The sequence below is a fragment of the Lagopus muta genome, chromosome 9 (genome assembly GCF_023343835.1).
Source record: "Lagopus muta isolate bLagMut1 chromosome 9, bLagMut1 primary, whole genome shotgun sequence".
NCBI classification, from domain to species: Eukaryota; Metazoa; Chordata; class Aves; order Galliformes; family Phasianidae; genus Lagopus; species Lagopus muta.
The window spans coordinates 5,807,483-5,817,588 of record NC_064441.1 but is presented as its reverse complement, the minus strand read 5'-3'; positions in this window follow the sequence as shown (position 1 = coordinate 5,817,588).

Below are 10,106 nucleotides of genomic sequence, written 5' to 3'. Positions count from 1 at the left end.
AGCCTTCATGTACCAATGGGCAGTGGCTGTTGGTGCCCATCCAATTCTTTGGATGTATCATATATGAAATTGCTGTTAACATACAGGCAGGTAAGATTTCTGCTTCTGTCCACTTTTTTGCATGGCATCTCACTGAATTCTGGCCAGCTTTCCAATTTATAAGGACCACTTAGACTCTTAATTCTGGCTTTGTGAATGCTGTTACACTTCATAGCTCAACATGCACTGCAATTTATACGTGAATACAGTCTTACATGATTTAAGTTAATGAAAGAACTGACAGAACTCTGTCTGAAATACCTTCCTACATTTAGATCTGAGTATTAAATTTCTTAGGAAAGTATATTTGCAGACACATTCGTAATAGTGTTGATTAGTCCTAGTACATATTTCCTCAGCTTGCTCGTATGATTTTTATGCAGCTTTACCAGGGCAAATATAGATGCCCCCTTCTGTTTCACATATCCACTAGGCAATTATTCTGCCAAAGAACATACTGAGTGGTTTTTTTTAACTTTTCCTCCAGGTGCTCTGGAGAAAAGCACTTTAACAAAATCAGGCTGTATTTTATTTCCAAAGTTTTCTATTTAATTTCTGCGCCATGGCTGCAGCCAAGGCTTGAGGATTTTATTATTGTGCCAGTGTGATTGTAGATATGAACAAGACAGTTTTTCAAAACAAGTATAATCAGCCACAGAATAGGTTTAAAGCAGACTTCATTCAAGTTGGTTTTCTGAGAACTAATTTATATTTTGTACATTTGAGTGTCTTGAACAGGTATTTTTGTTATGATTTTTAATGCAGTAATTTGATGAGATCATAAGGATTTACTTTGCTATTCATATTTTTGCATGTAGGTGAGGTATCATTCTGCAAGCCTAAAATTTCTCATGCAGGAGAGCTAAAAATAATGTGAATTCACACAGCAATGGGGTCTTTGGGTCTCTTCACTCTCCGCCTCATGATTGCTAATGAAAAATTTTCAGTGGAGAATCTATGAAGAAAGGAGAAGAGTATGGATCTATTTAAGAAGTAAGAATTTCATTACGAAACAAATTCTGGATTCCATTCACTGTGTTGAAGTTTCTTTCGTCCTTTCCATGTTAATTTATATTCCACTCTGTCCTAGATACTATATAGTTCTTACCCTAAAACTGCTTTCAAAAATACCGAACATTGTTTGGGGGAAGATTTTTGTTCTTCTTTTCTGCTGAATGTATGATGAGAAACTTGAATAACCCCTTAAGGAAACACATTTAAAGAGAACTGTTTTTAAGGTGGGGAGAACAAGCACTGAAGCAGCTGCTGAGTCATCTCCTCCTACCAGGAAGGCATCTTCAGTAAACCTGAAAGCATGTCAAAGTCAAACCAATGCTTTACTGGCGTAGCAAATCTATCTGGGATATTATCAGATGGCTTCCTGACAAATTTTGGGGGGGAAGACAAGATAATTAAGGAACTGACTGCAGAATGTGAGCTGTTATCTTGAATACTGAGCTCAGCGGAGCAGGCAACTTGTAAATGTCACCGCCAAACCAGATATTTATTGGTTTGAACTGACACACTCTAACTTTTCCATAAGTAGTGAGAAAATATTCCCCATCACTTGAGACATTTTAAACTGCAGCAGATTGAACACAGCCTGAAAGAAATGTTCTCTTGAGCTGATTGCTCTTATGGCAGCTAGGGGAGTGATGAGATGACGTGCTTTGTTTCACCTTCCTTCCCTCTTCTTTCCAGCTTCTGTCCTGTACTTTCCTGCCACCACCTCCAAGCTGCTGCTGTTTTTTCTACAATTGAATTTGTTTCCTTAGCACTATAAGGAAAGCGGGCAACTTTTATATAATATCATGTACATGGAGAACAGGAAAACATAGTGACCAGAGTACAAAACATTCAGAATATTTTTAAAAGCAAATATTGACTTTTTTCCCTCCTTGCTCACCAGCTGCAGAGAATTCTGCGAGAGAAACCAATCAGAGACTCATTCCCAAACTGTCCAGATGAAAAAGACCCGTAGGCTACTTTGCTTATTGCCGTAACTGTCTGGAATTGCTTCGTGCCATATATTTAAGCACTATATTCAGGCTAATTTGCCATAACTTTTCACCAGAAAGCTATCCCATACCATGATAAATCTTCCAACCAATCCTGTCCTTGAAAACTCATTCCACGTTTTCATTCCATTTTCATTCAGAGCCAGAGATGCTGCCATATATTTAGAGGTTGAGGACCTCAAGCAGGCATCAGAGAATGCTGTCCAGGCTTTCCCTCTCTGTTCCTTTGTTCTGTGGAGGATCTGGCACTGTAATAAAAATTCCAGACAGGCAAGCAAAAGCGATCCGTATGACAGGACTATCTCCTGCTTTCATCTCCTGGAGATAAAGACAGCCTTTCTTACCTCTAAGTTAGGAAAGAATTCTCTAACAAGCATGAAAGGAGAAATGTCTTGGAACACCGCTGGTCCCACCATACTGAATTAAAGAAAAGCCTTTATTGAATACACTGAAGAAACAGAATTTTAAAATAATCATTTCACAAGTATGGTCCATTCAGGTGAATAGGCCTGCTCTTGGGGCCAAGAGGACCCTGAAATAATTCAGACCTCATTCTGCAGCACAGAACCCAGCACGGTCTCGTTCACCCCCATCTCCCTCTTAGCTATGCCTGCAAAGTGTCACTGCACAGGGCACAGTGACTTGTGAATTGTGAATATGTTCATATCTTGATTCTGTAAATGCTCAACCACTTGTTTGACCTTCCCCATGACACTTGGCCTGTTAAAAATAATGGAAGTTTTCTGTCATTTACAAAAGAGCAGATGCAGATGTGAGATAAAATGAAGTTCAGATTCAAAGCTATTCAGAAGGTTGAAAGTTCTAGGTTGGAAGCTATTTTGGAACTTCGTTCAGTTCGGTTTTAGCTCTGGATTGAAATTACAATTCTTTGCCTTTCTCATCTAGATATTTGAGATAGCTTTAATGTGGTTTGTCAGATAATTTTCAAATAGTGCTGCCTCAATACAGGAACTGAGTTCTGCCTTTACAACTTTTAGTCAGAACCCTTGTAAATGTCACTAAAAATATTTAAAAACACTACTATTTCCATAAGTGATTATGAAGGTGTGCTGCACTGGAAAAATAGTACTCTTTCAGCTGTATACATTATCAGTTTTTAGCTCTGCAAAGTAAATTCTTGGTTATCTCTCTTTATTCCACACAAGCATGGTATTAATAGCCTGGAGCAATCTCTGTGTGCCCTTTCAATCAGAAAAATGTCCTGATTTGTATACTTACTTACGTAGCATAGGCCAAGCTGAAGTGCAAATTTATTTCCTAAGGAAAAGAGATTTAATGTAAAAGGTGATCTGCAAAAGTTTCAGTTTTAGTTACCTTGGATAAGCACCAAGAAATGAAGCTGCTTAGTCAAGCAGGTCTCAGCTGAGAGCTGCAAAGTCAAGGATGGCAGGGAGGTAAGCAGACAATATTCTGTTCTCAGATTCCTTTCTTCAAGGTGAGGTGTATACTAGGATTAAAGTAGGATTACCACAATAACGATCGAGCCCACACTACCAGAACCCCACTTCACAGTGCCCAGCTCAGAGCCCTCACTACCTGTTCCCCAACAGTTCCACACCTCCTCCACTGAGATTCACCTTTGCAGCCCTTCCTTTCCGATACCCCAATCCCTTTAACGTAAAACCTTCAATTCCTCCCGCACTTCAGCTGCACACTTCATTGCTTGTCTTGAAAACAAAACCAAAAACATGAAAATGTTAAAATATATATTTACTGGTTTGTTTGAAATCTTGGCATTCCCAATCTTGTTTAGTGTAATTCCTGATCCTTAAAATGACTGCAAAAAAAATAGAGAGAGGACACGGTGAGTAAAAAGCATAGTCATCAGCTACTTGTTTGGAGTGCACAGAGCTGCCCACAAAGTATGGTGTGCTGAGAATACTTTCAAAGATGAAAAAGAGGCCCATAGACAAATAGCTATTATCTCAAGTAATCTTCAGCCCAGGGATGTTTGTTGTGAAATATGTTAGTTAGAAATATGATGTTCGTTTGTGAAATAACTTTTGGAGACCTTTGGTAATTCAGTACCTCAGCCTCTGGTCAAGGAGGTACGAGATCAGAAAGGAGATGTTCATAAGCCCTTTTGAAATTCCATTCTCCCATAACAGCAGGACATTACAATGTATGGTATGTGGCAAACAACGGATGGATTACTATGTGATGACCTAATGATTATCAGAAGAGAGGAAAAAAACATTGCACTGTCTCTGTGTAAGTTTCATTTATCCATGAAATAATAATTGCTTCCCTATTTGCATTTCCATTATACAGAATAGCCTACCTTCTGACACACCACCACAATGGTACTGTTTTATTTATTTAGGCTGGATGATTTGCTTTTCACAGTATGACCAGCTGGTAGAAAAATAGGATTCAATAATGCAAACATTTCACAGTAAATAAATTGCATTAATACAACATAGTATAAAAGCTGTGCTCAGCAGTTTTGGTAGGACAAGGTCTGCTCTAGAACAATGTGTACAGCTTTCTTAACAGTCACTCTGAGAGCTAAGTTACATTTTTTTAATATGAAATATTAGAAGAAGATTTCTGTAGAATTTATTTAGGAGTTTATCTACTTCTCCCCGTTGAAAAGAGTTAAATGTTCAGTTGGCTGCTTTCAAGAATAGCTCTGTGGCTCTATTTTTGTCTCATATTCACTGTTGTGGGCTCCTACGTAAAATCTTTCAGTGACTAAGGACCACATAAGGAACAGAACTGCATAGCCATTAACCAAACTTGACAGTCACTCCATCCAGAGATAATCCACACCCACCTTTCCAAACTAACCAGCTAAAGACTCAGAAAGGTTCTTTTAGGATTAGATCTATTGACTTGATTGCCTGACAGATTTAAGATTCCTTGCACGAATTCCTTTTGGAGTTCAAGCTCCTTCATAGGCTGACATAGAGGATAAATATTCTTTGCTTCACTGTTTCAAGCTGTAAGAGAGACTGGGCCTCCTTTCCCTCTTCTTTGGTCATCTCTGGTTCTAAGATAGCCACAGCCTCAATTTAAGAAGTCCTTTCTGTTTGCTGATTGATTCCATAGCAAACACTTTGCTTCCACAGCCTAAGCAGAACCTATACATGGAATGTATTCTAAATCTCCATTCAGCACTGTCACCTTTGATATTGATGCACTGCTACAGAGGAGACATAAATATTTGACAATAAATGAGACACTCGGTGTCATGACTTTGTGCCGTGTGTCATGTCAATTGACACCTGACATAAAGTGATATGAATTGGCTCTGATTTTGTTCTAATAGTCAGTGGTGTGCCTTGTGGCAAGGGAGACTTTCCAAAATACAGTCTTTGACACGGTACCTACCTCGTCTGTCTCTCATGGTGTCTCATGGAGTACTTTGGACTCATGGCTCAGTGCAGTGCCGCCAGTCACTTCTTGTATTTTGCTGACAGTCTGTGCCAAAGTCCTGCTATTCAGTACGGATCCATCAGAGAAGGACAGCACATTATTTTACTGGCACAGAAACTTGTTCGGACACCATAAGACAATATTTTATATATTGCTTAACAAATTATTTTAGTGTTTTGTTTGAGCCTGATAGAAACACTGGACTTTTTTGGTATGAATGGAATATTGTTAAAGGAAAGAATACAGCGAGGTCACATCCTTCTTAGTTTGAAGACAAACAAACCAAAAAAGAAAACACCTGCTTTTAATGCTGCCCGTTGTCCTGTTTCTCCTTGATTCCTTTGCAACAACTGCAATCTTTGTTTTCTGATCCAGCATTGAAGAAAAAGGAGCCTCTTGCATATGGTTGTATTTCTTCAGCAATTACTTGACTGGTTTTATATTTGTAAAGGTATCTTACAGACTTAACAAGAAAGAATAAAAGCGATCATGTCTTTAATTCTTTGAATCTGTCAGCACTGCAGCTCAGTAGTTTGGGACTTGCCACTGTTCTCTGAACGTGTCTCACCAGTGTTACTGCAACCCGTGGGTCTGTGAGTAGCAAAATTACAGAAGAAGGTAAGGTGAGATTCTAAGCCTTTATGGCCTTTGATAGGAAATACCGTGTACACATACTTACTGTTAGATGTTTGTCCCATTTGTCACTACTGTACTGTCAGTGTTTTAGCTACAGTGGATATGCACTGTCCCAAAATAAGGTGTAGGTATTAATACCTCATGTGTATGTATTACAGTATTTTGTTACAGGGTTTGTGCTGAAGTCTTTTTTCTATATAATACTTGGCACAATGTAACCAATAAAATATTGTTTCAAACAACTTATGTCTCTTTTTAAAGAAAATATTTCTTCATGCTTACATAAGCATCTGAAGCACAGAGCACGAAGCCATAACAAAAATCCGTAGCAGAAAGTGATGCAAGGCATCTTTCTATTTTATCCCTCAGTAAAAACAACGCGCACACTTACTTTCCAAACGCACTCATTTCTACAGTGCACAGACACGACAAGCTCCATTGTTCTTTCTTTACAGATATGATTTACACAAGGTAGACCCAGAGCAAAATAAATACATAAAATGAAAATACTGTTGCTATATTTATATTTATCATTAACAAGACAACTGCAGCCTACATTCTTTCTTGATTATAATTAATACAAAATGGTAAGAATTATAACAAACAAAAAATTTCTTGCACATCATGCATGAGATTTGAATTGATTTCATTCTCATCCTCTGTGATGTCCACACAATAATCAGAAAGCTTGAAGCAATTAAGTGTAATAAAGATCTAAATATGTTACAATTCTTTTTCAGCCACTGCTAAATTATAACCTTAAAAATGATGGGATTTCACCAGGGTCAGCATCTATTGTTCATAAAGGAATTGGGGAATGTATGTATCCAGTTTTAATTATACACGACCTGTAAGTCTATTTTTATGCATATTTGTTGCCTCTTCTACATAAGAGCAAAATGCAGGATTTCCTCACAGTACAGTCTTGAAACACCAGTTAAGCCGAAGCAGAAGGGCTGCTTGACTAGATCTTTCATCCACGACCAGCGCTCCCCAGCTTGGCCTGACTCTCCTTCCATTAAAGCTGCTGGAAGTGTGATAAGCATCCTGAGGTGAGGATCTTCTGCTGACAGTAAACTAAATATTGAACACCCCTTCAAGAAATTTGCCTTTTTACTTCTGAGCTTTTGAAAGACGGATAAAATGTCTAATTATTTGGATAATCAAGGGAATGAATACTTGATCACTGATATCAAAGATGCAGACAAAATTGCAGAGCTGGGGTATGTGTTTAATATTGCATTACTCATAACACAAAAATTTATAATTTCCTTGAAAATGTGTTTATTAAAGGTGCTTTACCTCTTGGAACAGTGGAATTGAGAAATGTTGGGAATCTAGCCATATATATTTAATCACCCCCAAATTCTAACAGTGCTAATTGACAAGCTGTTCTATTAAAAGAATCAGTGAATGAGTGAATGATTAAGGAAAATAACCTGAAATTTGGACACAGTTTTGTAATGGTCTGAATCCCAACTAGGCATGGAGGCTAATATTAATTGCTACACAACATGGAGGATTGTCCTCTGTGAATGGATTTGAGTGAGAAATTATCCCAACCCAACTAGAAGATGAGCCAGATTAGTCCTAATCCCTCATTCCTGTCTCATCCCTCAGGGCCCAGCACCTCATCTAGCTCTGATCATGAACAAATACACCTTGACTTTGACATGACCCAATACTCAAAGTAGCACTAGATGGAAAAGAAGACAAGCAGTTTTTTCATGAGTTTCAAACACACCTTAAGCAGCTCCGGGATCTTCCGTCAAGGTAACTTTACAAACCTTGTGTGTTTACCTACCTTGACAGTTGTTCAGATGTCACGCTTTTTTGGTTTTAGAACATTTAAATTAACGCCTACTCTCCCACAAGATACGGGTGATTGCAAAGGCAGAAAAGTCACCTGATGAAGCCTGAACTGACCTAGGAATATGGGCTTGGCTCCACTCCCTGGAGTAAAACTCCCATACAGAAGATCAAACTTGAGATTCACCTACACAGACGTAAGCACAGACGTGTTTCAGGACAAAGTTTGACATGCAGGCCCCTCTACTCAAGCAGAACCGTACATGACAAATGTATCACTGCACAGTGACATCCAAGCAGCATGACACAAGGTCAGAGCCTGGTCCATAATTCACTCTATTATCTGTGTTATCCATTCCTTTTTAATTTTACTACATGTATTTCCTACTGATTATATATCTTGTCATGCATCTCCAACTCACTTTTAATCTCCATGATTTAATCACCATTATGGAATCACTGGGTATGACCAAGTTTTACTTATCAGCAAAAGCATTATGTATTTTTTAGTGTTCTATTTGGAATCTTTCCAACCTGAACATCCTCACTGTGCTGTCTATCAGGTATCTGTGTCACCTCCATGGACTGCAGACATTCTGCTCGTTGAGCTACATTCTATCACTTCTGGTACAAAGCAATCATATTTAGGCTTTCTGAAAGAATATAACAATTTTTCACTCTATAAACCAGTCCAGATTCTCAGACAGAAAATACAACTAGTCAGTTGTGTTTACCTAAAGACTTTATAGGGTATGTTACCACAATACTCTATTATTTAGTACAGTTGATTACAGAATAAGAAAAATACAATTTATTACTGATTCTGAGTTCAGACTCTAAACGCCTTCTTTTAATGGTTGTATATTACGAAAAGCTTGCCCTTGGATTTCCTGTTTGCTGGAAAACCTGATTTTGTTTTTTTAATCAGAGAACAAAGAGTTCTCTCAAACTAAAAAGAAACCAAACAAAAAAAATATTTTACTTAAAAATGACTTTTCTTTAATTTGTTCAAGTAAACATTAACTACAGCAGATATCCATAGCCCTCTTGAAAAGGTAAAACTTCCTAAGGCTTCTAGAAATGCAAAGCTAGGCAGAGAAAGTGAGCTAATAACCTCATTAATATTAATAAAATAAGCCTAATGATACATAGCAGTATCATTTGGTCACCATCACCACCCTCTAACCCTACCCAAAACTGATACAGAAGGAAGAAAAATCCCACCTTTTACATTAATCTAGTTGGCAATTAAAAGACTGAGATATTGTATTTTTTTTCATCTCTGTGATTATATCTGTAGCAAACAAATGATCCAAGTGCAAGGACATAGAGATTAAAAGGGAGATTATTTACTCAGAGAGCATTCCAATTTCCTGATGGTAGAATTCACTGGGAAAAAAAGCAACACAATTTACACCTGAGGAACTTTAGGTGAAACTGCAGATAGCCACTAGAGAGAAAAAGCTTCTTTAAAAACCACTAACACCGCTATTATTGCAATTCTAACTGTCAAGAAATTATTGCAAATTGTTCTTGTGCCTGGACCTCCACTTGCAGATCACAGGCTGACTATAATAAGAAATTATCCCTTAAAAAGAAGGAGCCCCAGAGGAGTAGCAAAGACCAGCATAAAATAAGCCACAAAAATCCTAACCATAGAATTTGAAGCACTAACATACAAAAAGGAAACTCAAGATCACTTAGATATCACTTGGCCAAAACCTGAAGCAGGGAAAGCAGCCAGCAGACATTTGAAGGATGTGTGTGCATGGGAAATTCTTAGGGCTGAAGTACACAGAGAAGAACTATTAAGGGGTGGTTAAGTAGGACTGGTGAAATCAAAGGAAAACAAAAGAAAATGATTTGACAGCAAGTGCGTGCCGTATGGTTGCTATGCTGTATTTTCCCATGGGAAACAGTCAAACGTGTTGCAATGGAAATGTTAAAAAACAACGCAGGCAGGACAGAAGCGCAGAGGGAGTGCAGTAGTCAAAGATGGGACCGGAGAGCATTTCCACTCCTGAATTACCTGTTTCCCGGCTGCCATTTCATTGTGATCTTTGTTTTTCCTTCTGGAACCTCTAACCTCCCACACAACAATCCCAATCAATGGTGAACATTTGCCATGCATGGAGACCTGCTTAGAGGACTGATTCTAACCTACCTACGAGTCGGTATCATTGAACACTGACCTTTATGTGCTGA